We start from the raw sequence: 18505 nt of genomic DNA on the forward strand, positions 1-18505 counted from the left end.
TAGAGTATAGTGTACTCATTTGTACTTTTGTTCTGCAGACAATGTATGCATGTTGTTAAACCCCATCTGCCGTATACTTTGGAATAACGCTATATGTGGACCTAACCGTTTTATATTTTTCTCTGCTCCGCAGGGAGATGTGTTATAATCTGTACCTGTGTTCCTTTCCCTTTTCCCCCCCCTCCTTTCCCTCGCCAGTGGATCTGCCCAACCTTAGAATGTTGGGGCTGAAGCTTGTTATAGAATGTTGGCGATAGCGTCAGTTAGAGGCTGAAGGATCCGTTGAATAAACGCCTATTCTACCTACTGTGCGCTCTGGCAGTTATTCACAACAGTATGGTATGGTGTGATGTCCTCACCTCACTACTTGGCCCAATCAAATTGCGGGTGAACATGGAATTGAAACATTTGGGGGTGGATCATACACTTGAATTTGCTATTACAGAGGTAAGTTATAGATAGTTAGACACACTTGATGCTGAGATGCTGATGCTATGCTGAGATTCTGCCCGATTTTGCTGCAATCTGACGGAAGAATCCTACACTAGGGAAAATTCGCGGAACAACCGAGGAGGCACATCTAGGGAAGGGTCCGGACGTGCCAGAGCCGGAGAGAGTAGCACCAGAGAGGGGTGTAACGCTGGCATTGCACTAGAAGAGGTCACATTTCCCTGTCCCGAATCCTTGACTCGCTGATGTCGGGGTCCTCACACCATTCTAGGTAAATATATATGTAGGGTAAATACTGTGAACTTGCTCTCTGTTCATTCTCTCCTCAGGTGCTGTCATTGCAAGAATTTATTAATGCAAATTGATTATAAGCTAACTGTACTAATTGCCTGATGGAGATTTCTGGTATATTCATGTGTATTTGAATTGACTCACAAAATCATGAATTCAGATAAACTTTTAAAACTTCTTCTGAGTCTGTGGTTCTTTACATTAAAAGTTAAATGCATTATTGTCTTTCCTCCTTATTCTAATAAACTACTAGATCTTAGTGAACGTTCATTTACTCAGGAGACAGGAATGGTAAGAATACTGGTGTAAAGGTTTCCTAGGGTAAAATAAAATTGATGACCAGTGGATATTTGCCAGCTCATTATGTGAATGAATATTTATGGGCCCAAATTAATGTTGTGTGTATGAATGTGTAGAGCTGGTAAACTCCGCTGCATCAAGTACAAGAGATAGCAAGTCCAGTCCTTCAGGCTCTTCCCTGGTCACAGACAGCAGGATTAGTTTTCTTCTGTTCTTCCTCAGGTCCAGACAGTGTTCTGAGGAGGGTGCTGGTGATGCCACAATTATACATGGGATATCAGCATGTTACTGCAAGTGACTTCTGGCTCCTACCTAACCAATCGGGGAAAGTACCCAGGGGTTACCCTACCCACTTTTGCAGCATTTCCTGTGTGCCATACTGCAAACAACATCACAGTGCCATTCTCTGACTAAATCCAAGATAATGAAACCCTTCTGCTCTTGTGCATAGCTTGTGCGCCCACCCCACCAGTCTGTAAATGGGCAGCCCCTCCTCTGTAGTCACCTCTCCTCCTACTAGCATTGGTGCCTGCCTGACTGGGAGAACAAAACAAGGACCCTGTCCATATGCCATCTGGAATCTGCCATTGGCAGTGGTGGCCCCTTTGCACTAAATTAGGCTCCTGGGCACAATCTAAATGGCCACCTTGCCAGAAAAACAAAATGACCTCCCCATGCCCAGCCTTTGTCTCTGCTCTGGAAACAATTTTCACACCTCGTTCAGGGCTTGAGCACAAAGAGAGCTGTAGCTGGAGGCTAATGCAAATTAGCACCCAATGGCTTTAGGAAGGGGAAAAGCTAACTTTCTAAAAGTACTTTTTCCTTAATATCTATTAAACATCCAACTTCACCAATGAATAGAGCTTTTAATAAATATTACGAAAAGTCCTGGAATAATGTTTCTGGGTATTTCTTAGCAAAATATAGCATTATTACATTTAATGGTGCATGCCAGTGTTTCTCTATGGATCAGCCAGCCTTGTGAAAATAGGTTTTAGATGCTAGTTGTTATAAGGACATGTTTAACATTGTTGGGCATGAAATTGCGCCCCTAACTGGCAACCAAGGGCGGAAAATGAGGACCAAAAAAAAACATTGTTGGGCATGTGTATCATGCAGTTGCGTCACCCGTGTGACACACAATGGGGCACAAGAGCAACACAACTACTAAGCAAGATTTATCAAGCCATGCAAGGCCACCTTGCGTGGCCCTGCGTGGCTTGATGAATCTAGAGTAACGCAGTGCATATCACTACGTTGGTTACTCTGCCCCAGGGAGGCATTCCATGAGTGGAGCATGGGTGTTCCCTAATAATGTTCTCTGTATTTGTCTGATGGAAAATATGATCATGCTTCGTTTGGTTTGGTCAGTGAAAAGAGCAAAATGGCCAGTAACGAATTAGCAATTAAATTAAAAAAATCAAAGACAATTGCCAGACGTAGATTTCGAATTGCATTGTTAGGCAGAGATTCTAGGGCTGCACTATGGTTTGTTTTTCGAACTATGCTGTTTATATTGGAGAGAGAATTTATTGAGATTCAGGAAGAATGAGAGCTGAGAGGGGCAGGGGATCTTAATCAGTTTGTTTTCATGTGCTTTTTGTGTATTTTTCTTTCTTTATTTTTTTGGACGATATGGATTATCTATATTAGTAATTCACTAGATAATGTTATAAAGACAGATATTTTAAAAAGTTTAATGAAGGGTCTAAATCACAGAGGTTTACAGAAAAACTGAAATATATGTATATTGTATCTATAAATTTGCAAACGTTACTTGTAGCACACACAACAATCTGCGCACAATGTGCATTTCTATGTATTATTCAGCTGCTCCATGCGTTCTCCCAGTGGGAATGAATCTGGTAAAATTGATATAAGATGAATTTTAGTTCTGCATTTTTCTTCAAGTCAAAATATGTTTTGCAATGGAAGGTACCCAGTTGGAGATTTTTTTTTTACTGTCCTATCCTGGAATTGAAGATACTCAACACTTTTTCGGGAGCAGTTGACCATGCATTTCCTGAATAGGAATGTTAATGCAAATTGTTTGTAAATACCAACAGACCCATGTTTGTGGGTGCTCCAAGCAGTTTGCCCGACCTTTTCCCCTGTAGCAGCTCCTAAGCTTGCCACTGGGGACAATCTGACCTAGTTGTTATTTGTTTGCAGTACTAAGTTCCATTTGTGGGTACAAATTTACATTGATACTGATTTTCTTAATTGGTATCAAGTCATATACACTCTCTAATTACATGTGAAAAACAGTCTGTGAATTGCAGCTGAAGAATATATATATTACATCTATATATTATGTTTACCCTAAGTGAACTATAAATATGTCAAATTTACCAAACAATTATCAACTTTTAATCTATTTCTGATTCTTGATTAATGGATGAACTTTAAATTGGTGTTCTTTTCATAATGTGTTTTTACCCATACACCACCAAATTTGTATTACGCATTGCTTTTTTATGGTATTATGTCAATATAGTCCTGATACTTTTTTTTAAATTGACTATCTTTGTTGGTTTCATTTTCTGCAGTTTTATAAGTTGCAAAATACTAATAAAATAGGTTTTGTGCAAAATACTTCAAAATGTTTTTTATAGCCTAGCTATTCTCTTTTAAATTTTGCAGATTCCCAGTCACTGTACTTCTTGCCCTATTCCTTCTCCCTTAAATTTCTTTTGGTAAAGATTTGATGTCATGTCTCACAACCAGTATCATGTATTGCGCTGATAGTCCATATGCAGCATGCAGCCCCCAAAATGTCATCCAAGTGCTGGATTAGTGAGTGTTATGGTTGTCCATATTGGAAAGTCTTCATCGGACAACACTCTAATTTTCAGTTAGTCAACAAAATCATGGCACTTCAATATATTTTTGGTAATTGGAAGACTTACATTTTCATTACTGCAGCACTCTCTCTTTATTATGCACAAGCTGATAAGTAATATTTACAAGCATTTGCAATGCAATCGGTCTTGCCTTTGGGACCTTATATGTATTTAGCTATGCAGCACATTAGCCTGGGTGCTGAAACATCTACTGTTCTTTAACATGGAGGGAAATTAAGCACCAAACAGCGTGACATGCCAGGTATGGGGACACATGGAGAGAAATATTGCCCTTCAGTGGGAAATGGTGTAGTCCAAAGCTCTGTTTTTAATATAAAATCAGGGCCTTTGGTGGTCATATTACTGAAAATACAAGATTTGAAAAAAATATTATTGTCTACCGATGCTCGTGGAAGACAATTTCCATGGACTGGAATCTAGAGAATACTAAAGTGATTCTGGTATTTTACTGACCTCTGCTGGTCGTTTTCCATCAAGAAAGTTAAATAGAGGCAGTTGCCAGAATTTCTTTTTAAAGAAAGTCCCTCAGGAGAAAGCAATTCTGGTATTTTACTGACCTCTGCTGGGCGTTTTCTATCAAGTTAAACAGAGGCAGTTGATAAGAAAAAAAAAGTCCCTATTCGGATGCATACAAGTCCTAGGGCTGATCTCCAGAGCCCACAAAGTACATACACATACGAGTATATACTAAAGTATATAAGTATATTCTAAAGTATATACAAGAGGTCTCTAATGCTCGACCTAAAAGGTCGCTTTTTGAAAACAATTATAGTTTGCTCTTGTGGCAAATGAACTTGTGAGTATAGGCACTTTTGATACGCTTGATTTAATGAAACTTGGGGGCAAATTTACTAAATTATGGCGCAAACCAATGCAGCGACCAAAGCTATCGTGCATCATTGCACGAGTGGGAGAAAGAAGTGCAGAGTCACGTTTGCTAAATAGGGCCTTCTGCTGCCTGCTTCAGCTGCTGTGGCGTACAAATAGACTTCTTAGTGGCATGCACACACCTTTGCACCAAAGTTCAAGGGTGTGTATGACGTCTAGCATACATTTTGTACAGGAAGAATACCCTTCCAGCACAATATCTTAAGCCTAGACGTTTTTGACATTTCTCACATTGGAAGTGTTCTGCAGGTGCCCCACACATTCAATATGGATCTGGCCTTACAGCAAGAGCTCTACCGTGAAGCCGGGTAACAGGATTTGAGTCTCAGCAGGGACGTTCAACATCCTGTGATCCTGGGCAAATCACTGAATCTCCCCGTGCCTAGCAAAATAAATGAGTCCTTCTGTAATGCTTCTGGTGCTCATGAAAAGCACTCTGATACCTTCAGGTCAAGTTCATGCTATATAAAACTCCCAAAAACAAAAGTGCCTCATTTTAGGAGACATTTAAATATTTCCACTACTTTGCTCCTACCTCAAGGAGGTGCTATTTTTGTATACAAAGGCTGATCTGCCAATCTTTGTAGATCTGACTTTGCATCAAAATCCATTGATAATTGCGAAGGACCACCCAAGTATCTTACATAGAATGCCCCCTTGATGTAATCTAGAACAAGCAATGCTTTGAACTGGAAATTAAATACTATATCAAGACTATGAGTCACTCTACCTCACATTCTGTGACTTTGTAGCAAGACAAACTATTGATTAATCTGCCCTTGGGAGCTTGTGCCCTTTTTTTTAGACCAATGCATGAGTGAAAGCAATACATGCACCTCACAGGAAGGTTAACGATATCAATTAAAACACATTCAGCCTCATGCATCAACCCAAAATCCAGTCGGTAAAATACCGATTCGCTAATAGCTCCCGGTATTAAGTTAAAAATACCCAATCCCAATTCATCAACCCAAAAGCAGAAATCGCTATTTAAGGAATCCTTAAATAGCGATTCTTTAAATAGGGATTCCTTAAATACCGATTCCTTAAATAGGGATTCCTTAAATACCGATTCCTTAAATAGGGATTCCTTAAATACCGATTCCTTAAATAGCGATTGCATTTAAGGAATCCCAAAGTGAGATTCCTTAAATGCAATGCATCAAAGTTAAAAAATTAGCGATTTCGCTAATAGGGGGAGCAAATTACCATGAAGATGAACTGCATGGTAATTTGCAAAAACTTTGAAAAATGCACTTTTGTGCATTTTTCAAAGTTTCATGTTGCGCACACACATGCCCTTAGAGCATGTGTGTGTGCAACATATGTGCACATATCATTTTCAGGGGTGCTATAGGGTGTCATTTTGACACCCTTGCACCCTTGAAATTGCATGAGCAATTAGCAAGAACCTACTGGTACTCGCTATTTGCTCATGCAATCTCCGATTCATTCCTATGGGCCTGGAGGCCCATAGGAATGATTGGGACGGCATTCCTTAATTGCTACTCGCTATTTGCTAGTAGCAATTAAGGAAAGTTAAGGAATCGCTATTTGAATAGCGATTCCTACATGCATAGCCTTTTGCTATTCCTTATTAGCGAATCCTTATTTTTCGCTAATAAGGAATCGCAAATGCTAATGTTGATGCATATGCCCCATTGTTCAATAAATCTGAGTTTGAGTACTGAAAGTGACTTTGTTCATATTGTTCCAAGACTGAAATATTTTAAGCATGTCACATTGCCACATCCTTTTTATCCACTGGATCACATCTGTGCAAACATCTGCAATCTTTCGATTCGGTGGTTTGTTTTTATTATAATGAATTTAAAATAATGATGAATTGGCGATTAATACAAAAGGCGTATTGTAGAACCATGCGTATCACAGGTGGCAATAGGCAAATGTATGATTACAACACGGGGAAAAGAAAAATCATGGCAGTGTTGGCCCTTGCGGAATGTTGAAAAAAGAGAGAGAAAGAAAGATCATTATGATATTTGTTTTCACATAACGTTCAAATAAAATACAACCTGTCTATTAAAGTTAGCTATTAATGCTCAGAGACATCACCAAACACCGTACATACTCGATTCACTAAGAAATGAAAGTGCTTTGCAAAACATTATCAACCAAACACTCCATCTCATCATGTCTTCAACCAACAATATGGGTAGGGTCATATAAAAAGCTATGGTTGTTAAATCCATCACTGTACAGGTTTAGTCTTGTAGCTTTTTATGGCAAAATATGTTCTTCTTTACATCAAACACAGTATAACTGCTGTAATTGTACTAAATGTTTAAACTAATTAGAATAAAAAAAATGTGTTTAATGTTAGGTGATCTATTATTACCTTTTATGAGTTTGCAGCAGTTGATTTTTTAGCATTGTTTGAAAAGTATTAGATTTATGAGACTGAACTCTTTCACTGCATGGTTGCAGACAGTGAATCATTGAGTAGTCCTAAACAGCAATCAATGTGAAATTAGAGCGAATGCACTTATCTAAATGTGAATGGGTGTATTTAATATGTTTGATTTTTGATTCTGTATCATTTTCATAAGTCTGAACGTCTGTGACATTCCAACAGTGTCAATATGGAATAACAAAGTTATACCCCATATCTATGTGTGTGGAACTCAGTTAGTAGATGCTGCGAGGATACAGAAATTGTGTGAGGGTTCTGAAATTTGTATCCTTAAAGTATGAAAGCAGCCTGTGGCAGATAGTAGATGGGGCACTCTTCGGTGCGATAATGGTTCTTTAAAAATACTTGGTGTGGGCATGAGTGTATCTTTTCATGCAGCAAAAAAGACTGACAAACTGGTATAATTTCTGTATAATTGGACAAAATAAGTAGATTGTGTGTAACACAACAGGCTGAAACCACTGAGCTATTGTCCTCATAGGCCATAGCAAACAAGTGTATGATTGTGGATAGATACTCATTACCCATTGTGAAGGACATTTATACTACACTGGAACTTGCGTCAGTCTCCCTCAAGAAATGTTTGCTCATGTAACTCCATGGCGTATTTACAAGAAAGTGGCGAAGGGTGTTGTTAAGCCAAGAAGGCTAACAACACGCTTCATCACTTTAGAAACTCAGGGCTACAATATGGTGCTAAATATGGTGCAGCCCTGCGTTCCTCACTGCACTGGCGCTAAAGTAAGCTGCCTAGCGCCAATGGGTGCCTGTGTTGAGGGGGAGATTGTTTATGTACAGGAAGGCCCCTCTTCCTGCACATAAACAATCCTTAAATGCCGTTTTGTAACTTCTTTGTGTGCTGCTTAATGCGGCACACATAGAAGTTGCAAAACAGCATTTTCTTTAATGATTGTTTATGTGCAGGAAGGGGGACCTTCCTGCACATAAAACATAATTGCACATAAAACATCATTGGCGTTTTGCTATTTCTATGTGTGCTGACCAAGACATCACACATGGAAACAGCAAAAACTAGGAGAAATAAAGGATTTCTCCTTGTCTCGCCTGTTTAAGCCCAAGTTTTCCCTGGTCTTAATTTTGCTGCTTCCCATTTACACTGCTCTTGTAAATAGGAGTAGCATCAAAATCAATGGGTGTTGCGGTGGAACGCCCACCAGAACACCCATTGCCAGCACCTTCATGCTATTTACAGGGCAGCGGGCTTAACGCTGCCTTGTAAATAAGGTAAAACTCCTATCACCATCACAACGTCACTAAAAGTGATGTTGTGGTGGTGATAGGGGTTTGTAAATATGCCCCTCTGTTTATTGCATCCAAGTGTGCGTGCAGATTTCTCGTGATGCAATTTGAAATTGCTTCTACAGCATTGGCGTAGGAAGTGTGGGGGATACAGGGGATATATCCCACCCAGATTTTGGAGTGAGGGGGACATGGGGGACAAGGGTGGGGAGACAATGAGACAAAATCCTTTCCCCTCACCCTTCTGAGATTAGCAGGGCCATTAGCGAGTGAAAGCGCTACCTATAATGGCCCTGCATTTGACCTGTGACCTGCCTCCAGTCACAGAGGCCACCTACCCTCTGCCCTTTGTTATGGTGCACCACTGCACAGAAATAGCCAATGCCTATAGATAAGGCTTGGCAGGGCCGGACTGGCCGTAGTGGGCACCGGGCAATCCCCCGGTGCGCAGCACGGGTGGGGGCCGGTTTTGGGCCCCCAGGGGCCGATTTTGTTACAGGGCTGTTTTTGCAGCATAGCTGCAAAATCGGCCCTGTAACAAAATCGGCCGTAAACCGGCCCTGGCAAAGAGCTCGGCGGCACCCCCAAGGGGGGGAGGAGTGGGGGGCGGCCGAGCACTTTGCCAGGGCCGGTTTTGTTTCCCAGTCCGGCCCTGAGGCACGGTCGTTCTGGGACCGGCAGAGAAGGAAAAAGGCTCTGTCTCTTTTTCTTCCTGCCCAGAGAAGGCAAGGACAGTGTCAACGTCTCTTGCTATGCCACTGGCAGCTGCCCTCCTCCCCTCTCTCTCTCTTTATTCCTCCCTCTCTTTCTGTCTCTGTCTCACCCCTCCTCACTTGTGTGATTTCAAGAGACAGCTCTTACCCTCTCTTGCTTCTCCTTTCCTTTATTCGTTCTGCTGTGAAATGGATCCAAAAAAGAATGAAACACTGTGGCTGGAAATGTCCTCATTTTCTGACCTTTTTTTATTCCAAAGTGCAACCTCTTGACCAAGAGAAAAAAAGGATCAAAATACGAAAACTAAATAACTAAATAAAGCAATATAGAGTGGTCACAGACAGGCCAGATTGGTGTTATTCACACCCACACACATTAGTGTCACTTTACATAGTCTGCCAGTGAAACGCTACTTTCTTTTTGTCTTCTTTCTTTGAATAACATTGTTTTCCCAGGGTTGGGAAGTGCACCATTCCTAGAGGGGCTGCAACATCTGGTTGATGGGGTGGCATGGAAAACGTTTAATGTGATCCTTTTCTACTGTTTTAATTGTTTTAGCTTATAAAATGTGTACGGTGGCTCTTTGTTCAGAGATGTGGTCTTTTTAAACCAAACTCCTTACGGTTTGTAAGGATGTAAGCAATGGACATTGAAACAGGGCCCTTCTGGGCCCTGTTGTCATGTCCTGAACTTTTCAGGCAAAAGCACTCACTGATTTCTCAATAATGAGTGTAAACGTGTTAAGGTAACCATGTTGTTCCTGCTTACATTTCACATGCTTTACTTATCCTTGCATTCCCAATGAGTGTTTGCTTTTTCCAAGACGATATTACTTTTATTTTTCAAGCAAGATATTGCTCTTATCTAATGCATAATTTTAATTGAGTTGCGGCACAATTGGGTTGTAGCTGAAGGCAGTGCAAGTTTCTCTCAGTGGGGCAGTATGGTGTTTAGTGGGGGAGAGGATATGGCACTCTGGCCAGAGCTGCCGAATTTGAACCAGGTTCAGCCTTCTTGACCAGTCCACCAGAACACTCTCCTGACGGAACACATTCCCATGCTACACCTTAAAAGGCCTGATAGACCTTAGAAACCCTGGTGCCTTAGCACCAGTAGGTGGACCCTAGCGGTGACAAGTGTGGGTTAACCTTGAAGGCCTGTCCACCACAATCCTGAATACTGAAGTTCACCTCCAGTCTTGCGGGCAGGCATACTCTAGAGCGATAGTGACTCTGTCACTGAGGTCGCAAGACCCTTAAGGCCAGTACACCTCTCCCATTGCTATCTCCATTGGCCTTTTTCAGCAGTAGTAGTGCAGCTCACTGGGGATCTGCAATGCAGGATTTGCACGCACACCAAACTAAGTTTGCAAACTTCACGGTCGCTCTGCTTCATGCACAAGCATTTTAAACATGTGCTGACTGCTCTGGCGCCACTGGAATTATGCAGCAATGGAGGACAACATTATGTTTCAGTGTTGACTAAAATATGCAGCAAAAAAAGGTTGCAGCGTAATGCGGTACATTTTATGATACTTTATTAGTTTGACATTTTTATACATACTAACAGCTTCTGCAAAGATTTTGCCTCATTAGTACCTGTGTAATATACAAATGCAGCAGTGAGAAAGGAGACCAGTCAACCTTTGCAAAGGGTCCTCCACTTTGCAGCAACATAAGTCACATTTCTTTTAGTAATTTTTGATCCGTTTGAGCTACAAACAATTGTTTTGTTGAAATCGTTATATTATGCCGCAGATGATGTATTATGTGGCAAATATGGTACAGCCATAATTAAGTGGAAACATTTGCAAACTAGGATATTTTGCCATTTATGTTTGAGCTGCTCTTGTGGAAAAAGGGGGAGAAGTGCTGATGACAGAAATTGCATGGCTCGAAGACAGATGGCTTGTGACTCCACTTTTAAGCGTATTCGTCATATTCTGTGATCGGAAGCATATCCTACTTTGTGAATGTATTTTAACATAAATAACTCATATTAAACCTTAAATAAACATGTGTATCTATTGGTTGAATTAAATAATGTAATACGCTGTAACTGGTCAGTGAAATGCCAAACAAATACTAAAAATAGGGAAGTTTTGCTCTTTCTGGCCACACCTCTGACTCTGCCCACAGACCCAAATATCAGAATATTTTCGCCCTTTGATTCTCCATCCACAGTTTTCCAACTTTTTTTCTCCCACTTCGACCACTGCTTCCTGTTGATTGTGTTTTGAATGTCGAGGCCTCACGAACTGAAGTATTATCGGAGCCTGACTGTCGGGTTAATCACAGCAGTTGCAGATCACAGTTGGCTCAGGTGGGAGCTGGGGCTTGAAATTAGGAATCACGGACTGCATAGGGCACTTTCCCTGTGCCTTCTTACTTCACTAATGAAGCCTAGTAAAGGTACCAGATGACATTGTTCTATGTTAGGATTTTAACTTATAAACTGCAAGTAACAAAATAATCTCTCATACAAAAGCAGTAACCCACTGAACTATTTACATTATATGTACTTTGTGATCTGCATGGTACATGTTCTTTGCAGCAGGCATATTAACCCACTGTGACTACCTTACCATGAGTCAAAACTTCCACTAGACAAACCTCCAATCTGTCTTAATGAAGGACATTAACCAATGAAGTTATCTTGACATTTTTATTGTTGCCTGAAAATTGCTGGACAGCAGGAATGCAGCAGCAGGTACTTTTCAAACCATAATGCACTTGCAAACACCACGCCCCCAACCGAAGTCAGTGACCTTTGTTTGCTTGGTGCATGACGAGGCAAGATTCATATGCATTTTTTTCACATGTGGCCTAATTACTATGTGAATGTAAATAACAATAAAACACACTTGCAAACTGTGACTACATGCCTGCCTTTCTCAATATTTCACTTCAAAACTATGCTATTGTATTTGTTTAACAGTGTTACATTCTCACACAATGGGCGATTTATATATGGTCACTGGAAAGTCCACAACGTTGTCCCTGTCCCCCCCCAGAATTTTAGTGTCTCCTACTCCCCTGTTCTACAGCCTCAATTTTAAAACGGACATTGGCAAATTTTTTGGTCAAAATAACTGGTACACATTTTTGGAAGATCAATGTCTTGATTTATGGTATCTGTTGGAAAGCAGATAATTAGAGAGTAAAATAAGATTAGTCCCCTAGTCAAATGAGTGGATTGAGATTAGTGGTTAACAAGGGTATATTTCACCAAACGAAGATGTGTCATTTTGATATGCCTTATCACAGGAGAATGGGTCTGACCTAAAGCGCGCCTGCTAAAGGCAAATAAGCAAGTTTCAACAGCAATAAGCACGGTGGATGTTCTGACATTATTGGGAATGGCAGAGCAGAGTTTAATGAGGTGAAGGGAACTAGATTTACAGAGTTTTGATTCAAGCTCTGAAAGAAGCAGCATAACTAATGGTACCAGTAAAGGCTAGGTAGCTGTGGAAACAAAGAGAATCCGAGGCGAGGAAGAGACAATTGCATGTGCATCAACTGCTTTAGAAAATGTGCACAAAGCTACTCCATCAGAGATAGGGAGGCATTGCCAGTGGTCTGAGTTATTCACATGAGTTTTGTGTGGGGTGTAGATTTTTCTATAAATATGGATCATAGGTCTATAAAGAAAATTTTAAGAAAAAGGTGTTGGGTTCAGTCTTGAGCCGTATTCGTAAATGGGTTATAAGTTTACAAGATCACACATTCAAACTTGCCTATATTCCGGAGTATAGAGCAAAGCTGTGGACTGTCACAGTTGGTGCAGGTGTTGGAAGTCGAGGACTTGGAAAGCAAAGAAGCAGAGGATTACACTCAGGAAGTGAAGATTTGCTTGGTAACCGAAGGACTTGTTTCAGATTAAGAAAGAGAAGAAAGCTATCCATCATATTGTACAAGATGTATGCATATTTATAGACCAGAAGTGGTAGGACAAAAGAAATGTAAGTGGTGAATGTAAGTCATTTTGAGCTGTCTGCAATTAATGGTGTGCTATTTAAAGGAAGGTGGCTAAGTCCTACAAGAATAATGAAATGGATACCTGGTAAGCCTAGTACACAATGGATAGTTAGGCATTAATATAAAACTTAAGAGTCTCACATCCACCATATTGATTGCTGGGGGAACTTGCTTATTTACCTTTAGCAGGCTAGTTTAGGTCTGACCCATTCTCCTGTTATATATATTTGATTGCTAGGCTTAAACTTGCAGGTGGAAATGATGGCTCATTATAGTATAGATATAGATAGTGCAGTTAGTGACATGTTTAGCACTTCCATGGGAAGAAGTTGCCTTTTATATAGTTGGACCCATATGTCTGTTATATTATTTATTTATTTAAGAGATTTATATAATGCGCACAACTACCCCGAGGGGTTTCCCGGCACAGGTAGAGGGAGATAGGCTGTCCCGAGATCAGTCATTAAAATAAGCAAGTTTTCAGGTTTTTGAAAAGCAAGTAGGGAATTACAATTCCTGAGGTCAACAAGCAAGGCATTTTACAGTTTGGGGCCTAGATAGGAAAAGGAGCGACCCTTCATATGGGTAAGATGAACTCTAGGTATGGAGAACAGCACCTCACTTGAAGATCTCAGTGGGCGAGTAAGGAGTCACCAGTTCCTGAATGTATTGCTGCACTAGGCCATGTGTGGTATCCTAGGTTATAGAACCACCTCCCTTAATGGTTCTGTAACCTAGGAGCTTGTATTCTGTAACCTAGGAGCTGGTAGCTCCCGATTGATTGTAACTGAAGATTGGGCTTCGGCGGTTGCTTCTTGGAGTGGTCTTGTGGATGAGGTTGTTAATTGTTAAATCTTAATAAAAGCCTTCTTCAAACTCTCTATCATCGCCTGGAACTTCATTATTACACCATGTTTGGCTTTAAACATGTAGCACAAAGCCTTAAATTCAATGTGTATGGATACCTTGAGCCATTGCAGGTCCTGCAGTGGGGAGGGGGGGGTAACTGAAGACCACGGAGGTAAACGAAAGAGTTGCCACTCTGCAGCATTTTGAATCATCTGTAAACGGAGTATCGAGGACTTATCAGCCCCTAGATACAGCACATTGCCATAGTCCAGTCTGGCATATATATGTTGAATGCTCTATGAAATATATCTTGGCACTCGCTGACCTGTTTTCCAGGTTGCCAGAAACGGCTGGTGTGAGGGATATCAAGACCTGGAGCGTCATCAAGTTTCTGTATGACTTATTTAAAAGGGAATATTTTCATGTTTCAAAAGAACGAACAATGAAGTTCAATTAACTACCATGGATATTGAAAAAAATATAAAAGCTAGACATACATAAAACGTGTGTTATATCATCCAGAAACCAATTGAGGGTTGAAATATTTAGTAGGATAATAAAAATGTAAATTTAAACAACAAGAAGTTATTGGGAAGGATGGAGGCGTATCAGGCAATGTTGGGCAAGAAGGCCATGCTCCAGCATGCCACAACCGCAAACAGCCATACGAGTTGTTGTAATGTAGGAAGGCAAACTATTCTTAGTGTTCTTAATGGATGAAAAGGAATAAAGGTATTGTTTATAGTTGCTTTGAAAAAGGGTAGTGAGAAAAGGAGGTCTTTAAAGCGAAAGAGAAGAACAAGAGACTGAGGTGAGGAAAGCTAGGATAGTCACACAGATTAAAGTGTTAGATATGGTCATAGTGAAGATGTCTGTGAGTAGAAAAGAATTTCCCAAGTTTTCCCAAAGGATTAAGCTAATGAAGGTGTTCAATAATGCAGTTAAACTGGAAATGGGTTGTATTTGGAATCTTAGTAGTGTTCAGGGGATTCAGTGATCTGAAAAGCAAAAGGTCTTCAGTGGACGTGTGACTTCTGGTGCCAATGAGGATCTTTGAGGTGGATTTGCCATGGAGAATTGCAGTTGGAAAATTATAACAAAATAGTAAGTATTGCTGCCTACCTTAATGACTATGTGTAGAAGTGGCTTTTTTGCTTTTCTTCAATGCCAGCATTTTGTACATAATTTGTTGCAAACCTCCTACTGTTGTGTTAATAGTCATATTTGGACATCGTGTATAAATGAAAGATTGGTGGCATACTGAGTAGAATGTGGTGAGGTTAATTGAAAGTGTGAGTTGGTTTTTTAATGTGCTTTATTCAAGTTTAAGGTTTGGTTTTGAGCTGGAGCTGACTGTAAGTGACTGATTAGGGTATTGTACCATGCAATAAACTTTCTTTGACATATATTTTATACATGTATGGGTACATTATTCTGGTATATTGCATACCCCATTTAACAGAACAGAGAATTTTTCCTCACCAGGCAATGCCCGAAGTGGAGGACACCTGCTCGTGCATGCCAGGCATCAACTTCAGTGCTGAGAACCTCTGCTCGTGCATGCCAGGCATCAACTACAGTGCTGAGAACCTTCTTAGCCACTTTGTTTTTCTCCCTAGTTCTTTACCTGCTTGACTTGTTCATGGTGACAGCTCTCTGTGCAGGTAGTGGCTGCATGTGAGACGCCTTTCACCATAGGTGCTGACATGTGGCTTCCTCGCCAGTTGGCCAGCATATATGGTGACGATTGCAGATTGGACAGGGAGACTAGTGTGGATGACATAGTGGAAATTTCAGCCCACCCATCTTCACAGCTGGCACATCTTCCTCCAGAATACATGGCATTCACCTGCCATAAACAGAAAGGAAAGTTTGATGAGGCAGAATTTAATAAATGAGTAGATGAAGAAATTCAGCATAAAGCTGAAACTTTCTGCACTTAAGCTAGTGACATTCCACATCCTACCACAAATTTAATCTTGGAAGCTGTCTAAAAACAGGTGCTGTTGAAATTGCTAAGAGGGACCTTTAAGATCTCAAAAAGAGTTGGCTTGACTTGAGATGCTTTATTGGGCAAAAAGCCTCATTGGGGATGGTGGCTGTTCTCCTAAACTCCACAAACTCACTTGGATCCAAGCAAGAGTGCTGGTGATAATGGATGTGGACAGTCTGGAGGGATTTAGGGACAAAGTTAATAAGAAGTCAAACAACACAGCACAGCAACCAACGTTGCTATCCTGCATCATGTGAAACTGAGAACACTGGGAAGAGCTACATCTACTAAAATATTACACTCACTCTCTCTCTGTGCTGGTGCACTTTATGCACTACCTTGCAACAATACCAACCTTTTCACCATAGTACAAGTGTGTCTGTGTGATGCCGAGCATAGGTTTTGTATTTGGAGAGTATCTTTCCAGTATAAAATGCCATGCCTAGACTTACTTTACAACTGCTCCCAGTATGTATGTGTGCTGTACAGAGCCGCATACATCCAAATTATGTAAATTCTGGAGACAGTTAAATAATTCTCCAACTTTATGTCTGCCTCGAGCAGGCACATTTGACATACATCCCTGTCTACCAATGTTAGAAAGTAGACATTGGCATCACAACGCATGGGTGATTTCATGGGAACATCCATGTACTATGCATGGAAGCACTCTTGATGCAAACTAGTTCAAGGTGCTACTTTGCCTTAGTTTATGGCTACCTTCTAGAGAAAAACATGTTTTGTGTGGGAAAGTAATACCTATATCACACGTTGTGCTGTTTTACGTCACTTGGGGGACACTGCATCTGCTCAAGGTTTGAGTTAATCTACACCTTAGAGTCATTCAAACAAAAAAAATTATAATGACTAGTATTACAAATTGTGTCATGCACATCCATTTCTGTATCAAACCCTGCAACTCTTCAACGCTGCCAGGGAAGCAGTCCAAAAGGTCATAAGAAGCCCTGATAACTGCTTTCGTTCAAGTAACTTCAGTTGTTATCACACGGTCTTACAAAGGAAATGAGGAAATGAGAGTAAGGGTGTGATTTTTCAAATGAAACTACGTTTGGAAGAAGGGACAGTAATAACAATTACAGCAGAAATTGAAAGAGCCCAATGATGCAGTATTTGTTGGCCAAATAAATTCTTACAAACAGCAATTTGGAGCCAGCTCCAGCCCGTACTGAGCATAAGGAGAGAGACAGACTACACACCTATATCAGCAGGTGGCTACCATTACTGCCACATTAGCACACTTACCTCTGAACGGCATTATGATTCTATACACCACACAAACAAAATATCAAAAAACATTGTAGACCTGAATATGGCTGTTAGAAATGGGATATTTAGTTGGCAGAGATATTCACCCTTTCCAATTAGGGACCACTGCTCTAGTCAGGGTAAATTAGAGCAGTCAGACTTAACTTAAGAGGCAATGTGTAAAGTATTTGTGCGGCACATTAATTACAGTAAAACAGTGAAAACACCACAAAAATACTCTTCACAAGTTTAGAACAATAGAGAATATTTATATGATTAAAACAAGAGCAAAATGACTAACATCCAATCAGTAGAAGTCAAGATATGAACTTTTAAAGATTAAATCCAAAAACAGTGCCTAAAGTCAATAGCATTAAAAGGTTACTTGAGTTCACCCTTGACCGGGACAAATCGGAAAAGTCAAGCCGGCCACGATGGAGCGCGGGTCGGGAACAGTTCCAAACAGGTCCCGCTGAATTTTGCCTTTTCAATTTGAGCGAAGAGTCCCATTCATGGGTAGAGACTTTGCCGGGAGCACGGTGAGAGTCATTGGTGATGGTCCGCAGGGAGTGAAGAGCCATCAGGTGATTTGCAAGCAGTGATGGTGCTGTGCAAAGAGATGAGCTTGTGCCCGCTTGCGCTGGTCCTTCGAGCGAGTGATATGGTTCCGGAGTGATCGGGCCCGATCGCGGTCATAAATAGCCCAAAATCTTGATTTAAAGGGTGCAGGAAACCCACTTGTGGGCACAGGACAGGAGGGGCTACTTCAGGCAAAGGTAGGACTCACAGATGGCAGGTTAGAGAAGCACCAGCAGAGTTGCAGTCCCTCCTACAGCACAGCAATCAGCAGCCAACAGGCAAACACAGCAGAGCAAGTAGCAAAGTGGCAGTCCCTCCTGCAGCACAGCGGCTCTTATTTCAGACAGAATGTCCTTGTTTCCTATAGAGTTCTGATTTGGTGGTGTCAGGGGTCCAGTACTTATACCCCAATGTGTCTTTGAAGCAGGGGAGACATACATCAAAGAGGCCTTTGAAGAATGGGACAAGCACTAGAGTACCCAAAGAAAGTATCCTGTATTCCCTGATTTAAACACATACAATTATTCATCTTATATCGTGCATACCTCACACCTGAACACCTCCAGCGATGTTATTCCCAACACACCATTCTCATGTTTACGATGTCATGCCCCCAGCTTGACTTTCCTCCACATGCTCT

Source organism: Triturus cristatus, chromosome 7, assembly GCF_964204655.1.
Source record: "Triturus cristatus chromosome 7, aTriCri1.1, whole genome shotgun sequence".
NCBI classification, from domain to species: Eukaryota; Metazoa; Chordata; class Amphibia; order Caudata; family Salamandridae; genus Triturus; species Triturus cristatus.